This window comes from Dromaius novaehollandiae, chromosome 7 (assembly GCF_036370855.1).
Source record: "Dromaius novaehollandiae isolate bDroNov1 chromosome 7, bDroNov1.hap1, whole genome shotgun sequence".
NCBI lineage: Eukaryota > Metazoa > Chordata > Aves > Casuariiformes > Dromaiidae > Dromaius > Dromaius novaehollandiae.
This window is the reverse complement of record NC_088104.1, coordinates 42350523-42369115: the sequence shown is the minus strand read 5'-3', so window position 1 is coordinate 42369115 and position 18593 is coordinate 42350523. Positions and strand designations below refer to the sequence as shown.

At 49.4% G+C, this 18593-nt stretch overlaps 1 long non-coding RNA gene across 1 annotated transcript in view; it reads right to left on the bottom strand.

Annotated features, from left to right (window-relative positions):
* The window catches only part of LOC112995794 (uncharacterized), a 136289-nt gene that overhangs the window by 94034 nt on the left and 23662 nt on the right, over positions 1–18593 (bottom strand). The window contains exon 2 of the long non-coding RNA XR_003262258.2: positions 11583–11660. This is a non-coding gene — a long non-coding RNA (uncharacterized LOC112995794). The remainder of the gene's footprint in view (positions 1–11582; positions 11661–18593) is intronic.

Genomic DNA, 18593 nt, shown 5'->3' with positions numbered 1-18593 from the left:
GTTGGAGCAAGGCAGACAGTGACCCAGCTAACTTACCTGGGTTACAGCATGCCAAGGGCCCAGTATCCCACTAGCACACCCTCAGGGTGTGAGGAGCAGGGGATGCGCGTCGGCTCTGGTCAGCTGTGCCATGGTGGGCACCCTCACCAAGCTGAACGTGGGAACTTAGGCCCCCAGCTGATCTTCTCCAGAGCTTCTCTGAGGGTACTGAGAGGCGAAAAGAGGAAAAGGGAGATAGTAGGCACCTCTTTCGCTCCTCCCAGTGACACAATAACAACTTTCCGACAAATTGCTGAGACTGATGGTTTGAAAAGTACCTGCCGAGGCCAAGCACAGGCCCAGCAGCAAGCAGCTGGGCTCTCTAGTTCTTAGCAAAGGTCTTTTTGGCAACCTCTTTCCACCACAGTTTAATAAAATACCTTTCCACACATTCGTAAGTGCACAGACCAATTGGTACTTGATGACAAAGAGAAAGGGAAAGGTATGAGACTTTCCTCTCATCATATTTCATCCAGGACATGAACATACACACGCAAACATTGTTTTCCCCCTCCCACATGTTCATACATCTTTTGAGGGTGTAGTTTTTTGGTCGGTTCTTGTCAGGGGACTGGGGAAGACGAGGCACTTTTAATTAAGGAAATACGTGCAGGCTTTTATTAATTGACAGTGTGAGAGAATCATTCCTTACTCTCCCTCTTTCTTTTCCATTCAGTGCTAAGCTACAACAGCCCTCACAGCTCCAGAAGCCTAACAGAAAACATTAACAATTCAGACAAAGTCCTGAAGAGACATAAAACCAAAAAGATCAAAAAGCCAGTGTAGCTTTCTACACATGCCCTGGACTTCTTCATCATGTTCAACAGAATAAACTAAGCTCCTTTATCTGTCTCCTTCACATGAAGCCAATGCTTCCCCTGACAGCGTAGTTGGAATAGAGGTTCCTCGGACAGATGGGTCGTCTTCACATGGTTTTGAGCTGAAATTTGGTCAGCTTCTAGAGCCTGGATACTTACTTGAGGCTCCAGTAACAGAGGCCACTTTAGCAAGATGCCTGCAGGCTGTCTGGTCAAGTCCCTACCTTCTGCTGATGCTGCAAGACCAGTTACGTGCCACCCCACCATGCTGCTCATTCCAAACTGGGGCTGGGGGGAGGCACCTCAGCTGTGCGTAGCTAGCAAAGGAGCAGCTTTTAGAGAAACACAGAGCCATTTCTTGGTGTTTGAACTTCAGAAAGGAGGCTTAGAGGGAGCAAAATCAGAAACGTCGTCTGATCTGCACCGTGCCCGAGAGGACGCAAGCTGGCTAGCAAGACCTGGGAAACGTTCACCATGAAATACTCAGCGTGTAGGTAATAAAGTAGGGAAGAGTTTAGGACAGGGGAAGTGAAAGATTAGATGGGGAGGCGCCTTAATAGAAAAGTCCCTAGCCTTGATAAGGACTCAAAAAAAAGGAGATGTTGTAATGTTTTGCAACTCTTGGCCTGTCCTGGGTGCTTGCTAAAAAAATGAAGACCGTACCAATGAAGGAAAAAGTGACACTGCAAGTACAGGCAAAGGGACGACAAAAGATGATTGTCTTTAGGCTTTGAAAAGGAGTTTCTTACAGAAATCTAGATTTCCTAAGAGAATTCCTCTTCCGATTTTAGAAGTAGATCCTTTCATTCAACATTTTGTTAAGGAAGTTGTGCCTTCAAATATGACTTTAGTCAGCATAAAAGAACACGTGCTAACAAACCTGTTGTATTTCTTAAACTGTCTAAAAATACACTTGGGAAAGGAGTAGAATCACGCCGATATGGCTTTAATTACAGAGATTGCCACGGGAGCTTTCGTGCTAACACGTGGTAAGGCAAAGCACAAATACCATCCACTGCCAGGTGCACTGACCCCATGCTGGAGAGATCTATAAAGCTAGGTCATACTTAATCATGAAACCAATTTCCTTTCACGCTGTTTCTTACTGGCTTTACTTACTACAAAAGATACTGCAGCTAGCTTTTGCATGCCTCAGCTCTTCCTCACCTCATTGAGAACTTAGCCTAAGTCAGAGGAAATTCATGGATTTATACGTTTTCTTACAGCCAGAAGGGACCCCTTTGCTCATAAATGTCCACCTCTTCCACCACCCAGGCCAATGATCCTCTGGTATAACTTCTCTGTGAGTACGAAATGTCTTTCTTTTCTACCTAAGCCACCACTAACAAAGTCCACTACCTCGTGACTGACTTGGGACGTATTTTTCAAGAACACATGCCTGAACTAAGGGAGGAACATGAACTCTGAGATAAACAGGTGCTCTTAAACATGCATTTTCCCTCTGCAGCAGCATTTCTGCTCTCTCTGTTCTCCTAGCAAAGTAACTTGATTTTGCCATGATTTCCAACTTTTTCCACTTTGTTTTGATGGCATGAGTGCAGTAGGAAAGCTATGCTGATGACAAGATTCCTCTTCACATTCTCACTGTGCAAAACTCACAGGTCAGTCAGATAGAGTGTCAGATTCTGATATCTATCCAAATGCTTAGCAGTACTTTACTCAGTAAGAAACTGCTGATTTCCCTGGAATTTTCTAAAGAGGAAGACACTTCTCCATACAAGTATTGGAGCTCGGATATTTTACCTTTCTCTCCTTACAGATGTTCTCCCACCCATGCCTGCTCAGCCAGCACAGATGCAAAAAGACTTTTGGCAAAAACACCCTCCACTTGCTCCATACTGCAGAAAGGCACCCAAGACATTTATCAGAATCAGGTGCTTTTGATTTTCCTTCATCACAAACTTCTAAGAACCATCAAAAATATTTCCTATGGCTTCAATCTCCGTGCAGATCCCTAGATGCACCCAGAAAACCTGGAGGGGGGGAAGGTGGCAGGGGGAAAGAGTTCAGCTCCCACGGTCCCCAGTGAATATCGGGCAGAGGTTTAGAGATGAGGGTGCCCGTGGGAAGATGCAGTGCTGTCCTTGAAGGTAGCACCTCGGTGGCTTGTGTTTCTGGCAGCAGCAGAGCACCCAACTCCCAGTGCTCATCCAGCCCTGCCATCAAAGTTGAACCCTTCCAGGGAGCAGGGGCTTCAGCGTCTGCCTGGGAGATCAGCCTCGATAGAAAAGGTGCCATGGTTATACACTTAGTTTAATCATGACACTCAAAGACACCTCTCCCCTATCTTGTCACTCCCCCCTACGCTTCCAAGCATATATATTGCTATATGCAAAAGGAAAATTAATAGATTTTCCTACTTTTTATTCTTCATGAATACTTGCAAGCCAAGAAGCTATAAAGTTACCTTTGCAAAAACAAAATCGTTGCTGGAAAAAGAAGAAACAGCTACGAGGGGATCTCAGACAGCCACAACCGTCCCCACAGACCCTCGCTGCGTTGCGTAAGAGAGTTTCGTGCCCAAGTAACGGAGGCAGCTGCTATTAATCCCTGCGTATTTCCCGCTAAGCCCAGGTCCCTCTGGGCCCCTCCCCAGTGCCAAGCACAGCGAAGCCCTGTTCCATGACGGGGCTCCTGGGCTGGGCAGCAGTTCCAGTTAAAAACACTCGCCCGGGCTGCGGCGGTGTCTGGGCATCTCAGTGTTGATTTATTCTCCTAGCAGCCCCGCGGGGCAGGAAAACACTGCTCTTTGCATTTTTGGCACAGGAAAATCCAGGCACGGGAAGGTCACTGAACAGCTTAGTGCATCCCAGACCATCTGCTTACAAAGAAAACCTTCCTCCCTCTCTTGCTCAGGGCACGGTGCAGTGGTCATAGCTGATCTGGGGGAAAACGTCGCTGCTGCAGCCCTCTCCCCCCTGCTTGCCGGCTCTTTAGTTTTGCTAACACCACTCGTGTTCACAACCGTTTCATCAGGGAGCTCAAAGGCATAAACGCACCTCTCCTCCCTGCTGCGGCTCCCCTGGCAGGGCCTCCGGTTCCGCTTTGCAGAGCCCCGAGGGGCTGATGCGACTCCGACCGGAGGCTCTGCAGAGCCGGACAGGTCTGGTGCAGGCGTTTGTAACCCTAGAGCCTCCGCAGCCTCCAGCGCGCAGGAGCTGGCAGGTACCGAAAAGAGGGGAGGAAACGTTGCTCCAAGTCGGGACACCTTTTTGGCAGAGCCCAGCACCCCTCCTTTTCCACTAGCTGAGGTCTATCTGTGCAGCTGAGGGGGTTTAGGGCAGGGTGGGTGCGTGCATGGGTGCGAGACACAGCCAGCAGCATTTGCAAAGTCACCCAGGGAAAGCACGAGCCTTAACTGCAAGCGCTTCTTTAGTATGACTACATACACAGGCACGTGCATACATGTGTGTTTGTAGGCTACTACAATCTCTAACACCGTCAACAAACGTGTATAAACCTGCGTTTTTTCACATTTCGTCCATCTCTGCTATACCCTTTCACATACGCAGCAACTCCAAGTTTCGTATGCTAAAGAACATGGCAGACTCAGTGCTGGAGACTGCTTTTAAAAACATAGCCTATAAGCAGAGCTAATTTTGTATTTCCAGTGCTTTAGAGGTACTAAAACATGAAAATGAGCTCATAGCCGCGTACTCGCCTGAGCATTCAGACGTCTCCAGCAGACTCTGGTCGGGGATTCTGCATTGCTCCAGCATGTAATCGCCCTTGTCCATAGGTCATAAAGAAAGAAAAGCTGCATTTTTTTCCCCTAAGAATATGACACTGAAATTGCCCCTTCTTTTTCTGTCATCAGCTTCTGCTCCTGTTAAACAGAATATTTTACCGGGATGCAAAAACAAAAGAAATTCTTCACCACTCTATGCTGCTTCAGCTCAGCTAGCTGCTGCTTAAAGAATTCCATAATAATATATGATAAAAGAAAGCCTCGCAGTACATGAAATATTTGTCATAAAGCCCCCTTTACTTTTGTTCAGGGGAAACTCATTCAAACTTGATTTATTGCTCTGGGGAATTTAAGGCTTAGGACGAGATTAATGGGCTGTTTTCTGGTTACATCATCTTCATGGATCGTCAAGACAAGCCTACGCTGAAATCACAAAGGAAAGTTTCGTTACGGTCCCCTGCTAAAATACTAGGATGACTGCTGTTTCCAGGGAACGCAACTGGATAACATAACAGATAGGCTTCACGAGAAATAAATCTGGAGTTTCCACTGCATTCAAACAGCGAGCTATAGCAATGTTTTACATTACAGGAACAGGCCATATATTCTTAAATGCATCAGATGTGACTCATTCCTAAGTCCGTGCTCCGATTGGCTGGAAGAACATTTTCCCCCTTTCGGACTGTATCTTTTTGCGGATTTGAGCACGGTGCTTACCCCTTTTTAGTATGCTTAGGTTATAAGTCAACAGCGATAGCAGATAGGCTAGAGACGGAGGCTTTTCAAAGGCACAAAGATCACCACGTCCTGCTGCGAGCTAAAGCCAAAGCGTGGGGCCGAGCAGCGCTTGCTAATACTTTTATCTGTATTACAGTGGCACCTAGAGACACCTTAGAGCTTGGATCCCAAAGGCTCAAAACCCGTGGACAAAGCCCTCCTGCTACTCTCCTGCTGAAAATTGAGCGTTCTTGCTTAATTATTGTTGTGAAAAACTGGAAATTTATTCCACAGCTATGTTTCCAGAAGTAAGATTAAGGTGTCCATCCACCTTCGCAACACCGATGCATTTTCTTCTTGTACCGAGACTTCCTCAAGGTGAGATTTCGATCGGATATCCGTATCGGCACGTAAAGAAGAGCAAAAGCCAACTGCAAGCTGCTCCGTGGGCCGGCAGGGCCTTGGGAGCAGGTCAGCAAGGGGCACCCCGGGGCTCAAGCGCCTCCGCAGCAGGTCTCAAGGGGAGGCAGCACAACCCCTCGCCGAAAGCTGGGCCCCCTCCTCAGCTAGAAACACAGTCGCCCATTTTGAGGTGGGAGCCTCGCCCCGAGCTCTCCAGCAGCCTCCCCGCGTTGGAAAGCTTGACGGGCTTCCAGGAGCACGGCCCAAAGCCAATAAATAAATAATTTAGTGAATGCACGACCCGGAGAACGGTGCTGGTTGTTAACGCACATCCAACCAGTGGAGATAGCCAAGCAATTGGATTTGGCTTAGTTTCCACGCAATTTCAGTTCCTAGGGGTATCTCGTTTAGAAAGCAAATTTCTTTACAATGAAAATGTGTTTGGCAGCCCTGCTGCTGCAAATGAAGTTCATCTTCAGGGCAAAGGAAAAAACCCCTCCAAACCCTGCTAAGCAGTTGCTGCGTAATTTATATCAAATTATTGGTTGCTAGGAGAAATAGATCCAGGTTTGCCCACATTTGCTGCAAAAAAAGGGATTATGGATCTTTCATTCAGCCCATCAAGAGGCATTATCGGAGCTGCTACTCGTCCTGCCAATTATCTGATAAGTGACCTTCGGGCGTCCTCTGTCCTTAGAGGTTTTATTTCTTTAACAGCCGTGTTTAAACCATGGAGAACATCGGCCGACTGCAAGGCCGAGCCATACAAGGAGTTCTTGGAGGACCAATAAAATCAGGGTATTTGAGGCCATAAACATCTCGGATTTTTAAATCTCCAGAGGGGAAAGTGTGAGAAAGTGCAATAAAACCAGAGAAGTAGATATGTCTAAAAGACACAAACCAAACAGGGGGGAGGGAAAAAAGGAAATGAAAACAGACTTTAAAATATGTGGCTCACTAAAAAAAAGTAAGTTTTTTAAACTTCTTTTGGGGTTAATGGTGCAACAACCCTACTTCCCATCCTGCTATAAAGAGCTTGCATTTGAGAAGAATTATTCAGAAATTAGTAGCGCTGATATTTTCTTCACAAATTCACATCTACAGAAGTCCACACGCTTTGCTTGGTCTCACATTTGATTTGAAGGAATTACAGGATCCTACTGAGTAAATGGAAGCTAGCTATCAATACAAGCCTATCTGCACAGAACTATTTTATATATAGATATATATGTTTTTTAAAGCTCAGCTCTCCAAGAGGATGAATCTTTGTACCATGTGAGTAGCTGTTATATCTGGCTCTGATATATTCTCTTTGCATGTGCTAAAAGTACATAGAAAAGCAGTATACAGGGTAATTAAAATGACAACTAAAAGCCAGCATATTTACAGGCCCTAGTAGACATTTCTGGGTAGTTCACAGGATCTACCATGAATTTACATGTTTGGTTAACTAAGACTATTCACTGGACTGGGTTTTTTCTTCTGCTTTTATAGATAATTTTTCTAATGTAAGAAAACATAATTAATGCAAAACCAACACGCCACAGTGCAGCATGCTGCAGCTCTGCTCGAGCAGAAGTGCTGGGACATGCAGAAATTAAATTGAGCTACCTGGCGCTTTGACCAATGATTTCCAGACTGTGGCCCATGAGTTGACTCGTGGTTTGCAGAGCACTAGCTTGTGGTCTGGGCAAGGTGAGCAGCAACAAGGTCCTCATTATTCTCCTTTCTGTCCACCCGATCCCTCCCATTAAATTGGAGCTCAACATACACTCGGTCCAAAGGTACTTATTGGTCATTACAATGGAAGGAAGAGAGGCCATCTAATCAGCAGCAGAAGTGGAGCTGGTCCATGTCTTGGGACTTCGAGACCTTGGGGACCATGCATGACAGTGGATGAGACATGTCACAGGCTTGTGAGCGGAGCAGGGGTGTTCATAAAGAAAAAAGCTACTTTAAAATGTGATCCTTCAAGAAAAAAAAAGGTGGAGAAAATTTATCCTGAAGATACTGACTTTTGTCATCTTTAGTTGCTCATGTTCGCTCTTTTCTTTTGCTCCTTGCGTTGCAGCTAACTTTCCACAGCTCACCTCGCTCCCTGCTTGCTCTGCACCTCTTTTTCCCCCAAACCCAGGCCAGTTTCAATAGAAAACCACGTGCAGTGGGGAACTTCTCTTCCTATCTTGGGTCACAGGACCCTTTACTAGCAGCTGAATGATTTTGCAAATGGGGCAAACAAACATACATAGGCAGGATGTTGACTAGCATTACTACACAAAGATAGCAGATGTCTAGAAGGGTGAACTGCGTGGAGCTGAACAGAGATCTTATTCCAATATCTACCTTCTCTTCCACCCATTTTTGAGCTTGGGCTCTAGATGGATGATACAGCTGCTCGAGGATGAAAGCCGACGTTCTGCAACGTTGGCTGGCACAGTTACGTATTTCACCCTGCGCTGGCTGAATCGCTGCCTCTCGAGCAAGGTGCCCCAGCAGCTTCGACCTGCTGACGTACCTGCCCCGGGGTCCCCCTCCGGCCTCAAGCTGGGCTCGCGGTAGCTGCAAGCACCGAAGCAACCCGACCAGGAGCGTGGTGGAGCCGTCGGGGTGCAAGTCAGCTGCAATCCGGGTGCAGCAACACCGCCTTTGCAAGACTTACTAGCTTGTGTACTGCATGGCGTAAAACACGCTAATACTGCATTTTGCTCAAAGCAGGTACACCCACATCCTCTGCAAGTATGGAGACTGCTGCAAGCAGGGGGATCAGTTTTCCATATGGATATTCCCTTAGTCTTAGGGCGTCCTAGAAGATCAAATCCATGTGGTAGGAGCTGAGAAACTCCAGGGGCCAGCTGACATCTGTACTTGCCTGTATAGCAGCCTACACAACTGCCCACGCGGCCCAGGTATGAAAGGTCACCTGCCCTCCAACACAAACGGACCGCAGGAAACCTCCCCTCGAGCAGCTTTAAGTTTGCTTTTGGGTAACCATTAACAGGAACTCCACGCACAGACAAACAACCCCTCTCTTCACCCGCTTCTCCAAACAAGGGGCAAACCCCAGCAGTGCAAATGCAGTTAGCGGTACACACTTTTTACTGAGTCTTGCCTTTGAGCTTCATTTTGCCTAGGGCACAGCCTGGTTCAGTATCGTTACTTAATAGCTCGTAGTATCACTTGTGTTTTCTCATGGAAAAACCCTGCCTTAGGAGGGCAAGAGAGAAGTTAGCTTTTGCTTTGTCAGAATTTGTAGGAATATTTTCCTTTCACTCAGGAAACCACATGCATTTGACTACAGGACGATGGAGGGTGTATGTACTGAGGATGGGTGTGGGAGCAACTAATCTGAGGAATACACTGAGTCAGGAACTTGAGCACCCTGCTCTGGTCTCTTGTCACCTCTCCGTGTGATTTCTGCATGCGTCATTTTGTAGGAACATCTTTAGAGTTCATGAAGTGCTTCGTGGATCTGGAGCCTTTCGACGTTTGCTTCAAAGTCACTGTGAAAAAGGGACAGTGGCCTTTACTGAGCAGTGTCGTAAGACTGCAGAAAAAGCTGATTAGTGACTATACACAACTGTTAACTTTGTGTTATGCATCACTGTGATATCCAGTCTATGGAAACCACATATTCAGTGACACTGTGTTCAGTGACACCCAGAGAAATTAATGCAATCCTTTAAACCTCTTTTTCTCTATTCCAGCTTCAATCTCAGCTCTTACTTAGGAATATTTTCCACTGAAGTCAACAGAAAAGCTCGCAGGAGGCTGCCTGAAAAGCAAGTCACTGATAGCATCCTGCAAAGAAGACAGACGAATGCATGCAGAGGGCTACCAGGACCAGCTGCAGGTCTAGCTGTTACACCACACGACAGCCAACATATTTACATTCAAGAGGTCAAATCAACTCCTTTTACAGTTACAAGAACAATTTCCTGTCAAATAACACAGTATAAATGTAATATTCAACATAAACTTTGAGCTATCGGATGGAGAAATAATCCGTTTCTCTTCTATACGTTCAGAAACGTTGCTTGCAAGGACTTCTTGGACAAAATGCTAGTATGAATCGCTAGTACTGGCTTTTCTTCCTGTGACTTGTACGTTTTTATCTTTGTAATTGCTGCAAGTTCACTAATATGAAGATGCGATGAAGAAGATACCGCAGCGGCTCTCAGCGCCTGCCCCGGTGAGCATTTCGGCACGCACGTGATGGACCACGCCGCGCACGCCGTTTGCAACACGGTCCACGGTAACCGCGCGAACGGTTTGGGATTAATCACCTCACTGCAAGTTTTGTTACCGCTCAGGAAAAGACGGAGGCGGGAAAAGCCAAGCCAAACGCGACAGGTAACTGATGCCCGGCCGCTCTGTTTATGCGCCCCGCAGGAACACGGCAGGCTGCGAGGAACGTCCGCTCTTCTCCGCGTTCCCTTAGGGACGGCGGTGAAGCAGCCTGGAGAAAAGCAGCTGGAGCCGATAAAAATTCCGGGGGGATAACCCGGCCCCTCGCGCTCTCCCCCGAGACGTCCCGAGCGGGACTGTCCTCCCTCCCGTCACTGCCACCTCGGGACTCCCGCGCCGAGCGAGGGACGCAACCCCGGGCGACGCCGGCTGCGGGCACCGCGGGAGGCTTCCTCTTGCTCTCCGACATTTCAGCCGTTTCCCCGCTTTCCCGTGCTTTACCCTCTGGTATCTGCCGTTAAGCAAGCGGCTCACTCAGCCCTGCCCGTCCGTTCCTGCAGCTTCGTTAACGTACAACCCAAGCGCCTCGATTAATTAGTTTCCTCTGTCCCTGTGACACACGCAGTCATTAATATCCTGGTAAGGAGCTTGGGGCCAAAGACGACAGGCCTCGTTTACAGCCCGTGGCATCGAAGGCGACCTCTCACCAAGCTGCATCAGCACCAGAAACCCTGCAACACAGCCGAAATTTTATTCCTGGCCCAAGCTCTCGGCCTGCAGCGCAGCTCCCTGCAGCTGCAGATCTGCGTTCACCTACGGGATGAGAGGGGGCCGCAGTCGGCGGGGTCTCTCCCTTCCCAGCTCATCCTTGCTGAAGGGGCAAGGGATAAAATTCCCCCTCGGGACAAAATGCCCGTTGCAGGAATCGAAGCACCGGCCCGAAGCAGCAACGAAGGACACTGCCCTTGAAAGGCGCAACAAAATAGTAACCTGAACGCTGAAAAACCCCTAAACCGGTGCGCCTTTTGGTAAATGCCACCTAAATGACCAGTTCCGGGGGTTACTTTAATTCAGAAGGGGGAGGAATGACGTTATAGCAGGCTCAGTGTATATGAAGAAATATAATTAAAAGCAAAAGAAACATAGATGCCTTAAAAGAAATAGCATATTCACTACCATTACTTCTTGGGTTAGATGGAATGATCAATGGCCAGAAAAACATCTTCAGCTGTCCCAGGCTGTCCTTTAAGTTTGTTTTTCTTGTGCTTTAGTTCATGGTTTTGTAGGTAGACCCTTCTCTCAACGACCTGAAGAAAATTTACCAGCTTATTTGTTCAAAAGGGCAACATTTTAAGCATGTCAAGCTACTACTTCTTAGCACCCAGCGCTACTACTGTGTGTTTAACATGTCAACGTGGAACAAGTTTCATTCATAAGCCTCAGTAAGTTTGCTGGGATAACGGGGTCAGATTCAGACCTGGCGTAACTAGCCGAGGCTCCGCTCGTGCAAAATGAAGCGATGCCTGCCGGCAAGCAGGCTTCTTTCTGGGGAAAGCCTTCAAAATCCACAGCACACCGGAAAGAACAAGAAGTTCCCTCCTACTCCTTCCAATTTCAACAAGTTGCTTTTTTTTTTTTTTCATTCATAAGCATAGGAGCTATTAATAAAATTGCTGAATGAGAACGGTTCGTCCCCGAAAACTGACACATACCTTATGCTTTGCGAGCCCACATGACAACAGTCAAAACAGAAATCAGCCTTTCAATACATCAGCACATAACGCCGTAGCCTAAAAAAGAGAGAAAAAAAGAAGTCAGACGACATCATATCAGCTGCAGACAGATGAGTCACTAGCAGGCTGGAGACAAGCAGACCTAAAGTCACCTCCAGCCGGCCAGGCGCTTCCTGCCTTCAACAAAAAGCGGTGGGGAAGGCTGTCGACGGAGCGAAACGCCTGGCAAACAGACGCGTGGCGCGACGGAGCTGAGCGTCCCTTCGCCCGCCCGGAGAGGGGGGGACGGGGGCGAAGGGGAGGGGAGCAAGGGGAAGCAGGACCTTCGCTGCAGCAGGCCCGGGTTTGGTGGGACGACGAGATTCGCCCCGGAGCGAGGAGCGCAAAACCAGCCCCCACGAAGGAAAACACCGCACGAGGACGCAGAGGGCTGGAAGGCAGCAAAAGCTGAGGCTGGCTGGAGTTCTTGCTCCTTTCTGTTTTACCAAGGAAACGTGACATTTTGCTTCCCGCCTCCAAAGGCGCCACTCGAGCCCACGGCTTCGCGCCAGCAAACACAAACACGCAGCAAGGTGACCAGATGTATCGCAGCAGGCGCTGCTGGAGGGCTCGCAGCAGGATTTGGGCACGCCTTTGGAGCTCCCCCTGCCTCTAACCGAAGGGCCGGGGTCCAGCTATTAATGCAAACGCCTTCCCCTCGCTCCGCAGCCCCTCTGTTAACAAACCAGCAAGAGATGGAGCACCCAACGCCTCCAGACATAGGGTCTCCAGCGCAGGGGAGAGGGAGAGCCGGTCTCCCTGGCCTGGCTACCTTCCCCATGCGCTTCGCAGACCCGCCTTAGAAATTAAGGGAGAAGGGCCCGCACAGCCCCAGCCGCGTCCTTGGCTTTGGAGGCTGCTGTTAGGCTCCCGAGCCTTCCCGTCCTGCCCGCTCCTGGCAGACCCGCAGCTCTGCTCCAGAGCCACGGGCTTGCCACGGGATGCTTTCCGGGTGGAGCAGGTAGGGCACGGCTCCCAGCCGACGGAAAAACATCTCCGAAGGGCTGGCGTGCTCCTTTCCCGATAGGTCCACGCCCCTGGCAGGCGCGCTGCAGCCTGGGGAAGGAGGGGCGGAGGGATCCGCGGGCTCGCAGCGGAGCAGCTTGCTGGGGCACGGACAGAGCCGAGCGCCTGCGCCCCTCGGCCGGAGGCGCGTCCGAAGGCTTCTCCTAGGCGAGCGCGCAGTGCCAACTCGAATTTCCGCGGGGCTTTTGACACGCAACTTGCATCCTCTGGGCAGCTTGCTGGGCGCAGAAACAGCCTTTAGCGCCTTAGCGACGAGGCCGGCTGCGGAGGGGAGGCTGTCGGTCGAGTCGGTCTGCAGACCCACGTCAGGGGCTACGCGAGGTGCTGGACACGGGCTACAGCGCGGCCGGGCCGGGAAAAAGCAGCCTTAGGAGGTGACCTTGCAGCCTGGGAAAGGGGCCAGGTTATGGAGGGCCAGAGAAGCGCGAGTCACCTCTCTTAAAGCAGCGAGCTGTGGACGACCACGAAGCTTGCGACGCAGGGAGGCACTTGTCTCGCCCGCAGACGATTCTGCATTCGGGAAAGCCAGACCTGGCCATTGCATTTAGAAAATGAAGTCACCCTCTGCAAGCTACCCTCAGTGGGACAAACAAAGCTCAGCTTTAAACCCAAACCTTCATTGAGGAGTAGGAGCCCTATTTTGCTCTCTTTTCTTAAAATTCTGATTCCTTACTTCCCCAGATCAGGCCCAGCGTGCCATAGGTACCGTACAGGCATATATCAAAACGTAACTCCCGAATACCAGAGAGCTTAAAACCCCCATGCACGATGGAAAGCCTACGAGTTGCCCAAAACCAAACGAACGGAGAGCGTTCATTCGGGAAAGTACCAGCCCCACAGGTGCCGGACGTGTCCCCTTTTCAAGCCTGGTGAACAGCAGCAAACGCATGAGGGCTGTGCTGATGCAGCGAGGGATTTCACTTTATTTTTTGCTAACTGCAGAAGCGGTGGCATTCGAAAATTCAGGTGGCTCGGCTTGGAAACCTTCACGCCGCGTTCACCACGACCGTCTGACGCAGCTCGGTTTCCTTCTCCTAAAACACCTCTGGAAATCTCGCTGGCGCTGCCAGTTTTGTCACGTCAGCCGAGCAGCCGTTCCCACCGCTGCTATTCAAGCACGTACCCCCATCTCCGAAGGGCCCACTGCAGCCCCTTCCTTCTCTCCAAGGAAAAGAAAAGCGCCTCCGACCCCGCCGTTATCGCTGATGAGCCTGACAGCTTGCTCCCGCCCGCCTTCCCCGCCGAGCGCTCGGGCTTCGCCGCTCCCCAGCCACCCCCCCCGAGGGGGCAAGAAGCCGGGCTTAAACCTGGAAACGGCCTCCTGCGTTGGACTAAAATTAATTATTTTTTGCTCACCAAACTATCCCCCAGCTAAGTTTTTCTAATAATGAACCACAGCGTCCTAAGCCTTTTAGCTGCACGGGATAAAAGGGCCCAAGCCAATTTCCTTTATGGACATCTGTAAAACGTTGCGGTTTCGGGAACTTAGTAGGTGGCTTTTATTTATTTATTTATTTATTAATTTCCATTCGCTGGGGTCCTGAGCGACTGGGTAAGGAAGGGGATATCCACCTCCCCGTGCTGCTGCGTGGCCAGGAACAGGGCATGGCTTGGGCTACACCTAAGGCAAGAAGTCACTGCATCTCCCCCATGCTCCACTGATTCCCCCCCTTTTCAGAAGCCAGCTTTCAGAGGGGGAAAAAATAGCCTTTCTCTGCAGAAAGCAGCAGCATCTCATAAAAATGTGTTTAGTCATAACCTCTGATTTTCTGACAAAAAAGCAAGTACGAAATGTTCTGGTTTTTTTCAACCCGGTCTCAGTCGTTCCCGGGTCGGTCCCTCCACCGGGTGAGAAGATTCCCCGTCTTGACCCCATCCTTCACAAAGCAGGAGGATACCCCTGTCCCAAGCCTTAGAAGCAGTGGTACACGTATTACCTAACATCTCTACTTCCTAATAACAGAAACAGCTTAAGAGCTGTAATCATCAGACCTGCATAATTTCAACAGCATCTCCAAATAAGTGACATAGGGGAAGAGGGACAGGGAAAGCTAGTGGTGTATAGTTTTAAGTATAGATGCAAGTGCTTTATTAAATACTGGAAGCCAAATGCTCTAGAGCTGGTGGAGGATTGCCAAGCAAGAATTTGGCTCCGTGGCTTCTTTGTCCATTTATTATGTTGTTTTAAGCCTTATTCCAGCCCTCGTTTTAAGGTATTTTGGATGCTTAAGTAGGTCTACGATAGTGATGTCTCTACTAAATATTTATGAAGCAAGGCCATTAGAGTTTCAAGAAACTCATACGCTGGTCCCAATCCAGCAAAACACTCAAGCAGAATTTAGCTTTTGAGGAAACAGGTAGTCCCACCGATGCACTTCGGCGCGCGTGGCTGTACTTACGCCTGCGCTAAGGAGTTTTCCGGGTTCATCGCAAAGATGCTCTGCATCCCGCACAACTAAGCCCTCCAATTACCGAGCAGGGAAGAGACAGGGATATACCGAAAGGAAGCAAGCCCCAATTTCACTTGCTCACAATCACGAAAATCAAAGTCATTACTTCTTCCTTCACCCGCTGCTATTTACATTAGCTGATTCTCCCCCTTCTATAGCTCCATCAAGCCATTAATTCTCCCAGTCTGACTCGATAACGAGCTCCCAGCAAGCGATGTGTATTTAAAGCGTCTTCAAAGAGCCTCGCTGTAAACAGGACCCAAACAAAGATATCCCGCACGATCCGCTTGCCTGTTTATGAAACTGCGGAGCAAGCCAGCGTTTTCATGTGCCTACGCAAGACAAAACCCGCGCTGAAACGTAACAGACAGATAGCTCGGCTGTTCTGCACACCATATATAACAGCAGCAGCGACTGAGCCCCCGACTAAAGCAGAGTTTACGACTGGTGTCCCTGCTGGGAGGGGCTGAGGGACGCTGCCGGCACAGACGGCCCGATCCGAGCCGCCGTGAGCAGAAGCTGGGTAAGCCTGCAACAGAGCTGAGCCGAGACGGGGATTAGGGAATGAGCGGCTCCGCCACAAAAAAGCCTCATATCTGCTAAAAGCAAAATAGCTGGGTCAGATGTGATTTAGCCAGAAGGTCAGACCTGACAAGACACAGTTAAGGGTAATTTAGCCCTCGCTGAGAGGGGTCGTAAACCCGCACATGGCAGCGCTCAGCTGGGGAGAAGGGACAAATTACCCCCACGCACCGACTTCCATGTGCTCCCCATTCGGCACGTCACACACCAGCAAAGATGCCACATACGCGTTAGAACAAGATTTTATCTGCCCACTTATCGGCCGCTCGTATTTGCTGCCCGAGCTTCAGACTGATACCAAATGCATGAAATAATCAGTACCCTTCACGTGCCTTTTGGGGTGGAAGCCCTTGGATTTCCTCCCTTTTTTCTCCCAGCCAGCAAGACTACCGCCACGTGCAAAAAGCCAGGTGTGCTTCTCAAAAAAGTGACTCTCAACAGCAAATTTCAAAATACAAGCTGGACCAAAAGACCTTTCTGGAGCAGGAGGATCAACCCCACGGGGGCCTGTGGCTCTGGGCGCAGTTGAAGTTTGGCTGTAAGAAATATTAATAAATGATGTTTAAGAATACTGTGAAAGAAATAGAGTGCAGTTTCACCTACTGAAAGACATGAATATCCAAGTTAGACATCCTGCAAAGTACAGAGACAGATTTAGTGCTGCAGAACAGGAACTGCCCTGGGTCGGGACAGCACCGGATATTTCCTAAATCCCATCCTCTCCCTCAGGAGTTTGGCGTCTAGCTGTAAACTGCTGCTGCTCAGTGGTTAGGGCAGCGACCCGGAGTCAGAAAGCGTTTGGGTGCAGGCCCCTAAGCTTGTGCATAACTTGACATTTGCAAGTGGGACCACCATCTGCATTTTGCAGGCTAACAGCTAAAACATTCATGGAGGGCAGAGGGGGAGATGTGCTGGGTTCAGCTCCCCTTGAGAAGAGCTGCACCGAAGCATACTTCATCCTTTAAGCATAAACTTCATCCTTTAAGCATAAACTTTTGGCTAGGAGATGCCCTCTGCCCTTGGTTAGCAGAGCCCTGAGCTCTGCTAGACATCCGTCCATCCTGACTGCCCCGGTGTCCTCTGGGAAGCCTGTGTACCAGATAAACCCAGGGAAAGCTAATTTGTAGGTCCTGACCCGGGATCAGGAGTAAAGCAAGCACCGAAATGTCCAGCTCTGTGCAGAGCACAGGTACACCTGCCTACCCGGCAGCAGGACGTCGGGTGGCTGGTGAAGTCAGCCTGTTCGGCTCAGCAGCTGTGCCGGCTTCAACACCTCCCACCTTTGCCTGTCTCCCATCGATCAGTCAATCACTCCCTCAGCTATGACAGCCCAGTTGATCTTGGGGCTGCCAACAGTGAATTGGTTGGGTTTTTTTTTTCCAGGGTTATTTTACAATCTGGAGCAGTTTACTGATCCAATTAGCCATGCTGATTTACCAAACTGGCAGGCAGAGGCAAAAACAAGCCGGTAAAGGGAAGGGACGCTGGGGATGCTTGAGGCTACCACCACTGCTGAGGAAAGGATGAGCAGATCTGCCTCTGGGACGGGGCAGCAGCTGAGGATCCCACCTTGGATTCAGGCACTTTCACTCTCTTCTGGGCCCATTCCCTCATTTTGAACTCGGGAAGCTCTGGCAGACTCACCTCGATGTTGCTCAGTCAGGTTGCTCATAATTAACATTTAATCCTTCCCTGTGACAAGGCCTCTACAACAGCCTTTTCGATCCACGTTTCTCTAAAATCCCAGTTTGCCTCTATCACTCGGCTGATGAGTTGCTCAAAGCTGAATGCATGCTGCTAAGGGCCACGGAAACAGCAACTGCAGCCTCCTGGTCTCCAAAACCAGTGCTTCAGGGCATCAAGCCTACCGTTTAATGAATGGCTGTTCTCAGTCATACGAATTGTGTTTATTATAGAAGCAGAGAGTGTAGAAACACTTTCTGTATGGGACGGCAGAAAAGCAGGGGGGTGCCTCATCCCTACAGATCTTGCAGCATCGGGGTCTCTCTGCATTAGGTCTTCAGTGCTGCTTTAACCAACACGCCTGCAAATGCAAGGCTAACTTCCAGGACACAGAATATTTGTGGTTTAACCTACGACGCAGCTCTAGGTAAACCACGAATGTTTGCATCCCAGGGCAAGCATTTCCGGAGCGTCCAGACAATCCCGGAGAATGGGCTCGATTGAGCTGTCAGTCAGACGCACAGACGCGTCTAGACAACGCGCGCGTCAGCCCGCGGCAGGTGGACAGGACACTCGCACCAGGAGAGCGTGGGTGGCGGCATGAGATAACGAAAGGAATAGTGTTCACCCGTAGCAGACGTCTTGGCTTTGCATTTGTCTAACCAATACCAGACAGTCGTACAGGGATTTTATTTGGCAGACGGTCCTTCTCATAGGTCTTCCTCGAGGCCGCGTCCTGCCACAAGCCCGCGTGCAATTTATCTGCTATCGTGATTCAGGATGGAGCAACACATGAATATGGGAACATGAACATGAATGGATCCTCACAGAGATTCAAGTATAAAGGATAATTTGGGGACAAATGCAGCTTTTAAACATATGCCACTGCCAAGTGTGGGTTTATGATCCTTCTAAGTGACAGCTAAATTACTTCTAATTAGGCCTTGTTAGATCTAACTTTCTAACTTGTTACCTTGAAGGAAAACCCACGGTCACTTAACTTACCTAAGAACTGGAGCCACAACCCCTTGTCGGAAAGTCATCTCAGTCTCTCTAGGAACTAGAGAGAAAAGACTCTACAGACATAGGTAGCCAGGGCACGAGAGGTTGGTCGTTCACCTCTATCGAATTCCCAGGGGATGAGGCAACACTGCATTTTCAAAGGGATTAACACCAGCTCATGTTACTTGAGGTTCTCCCATCACTGTGA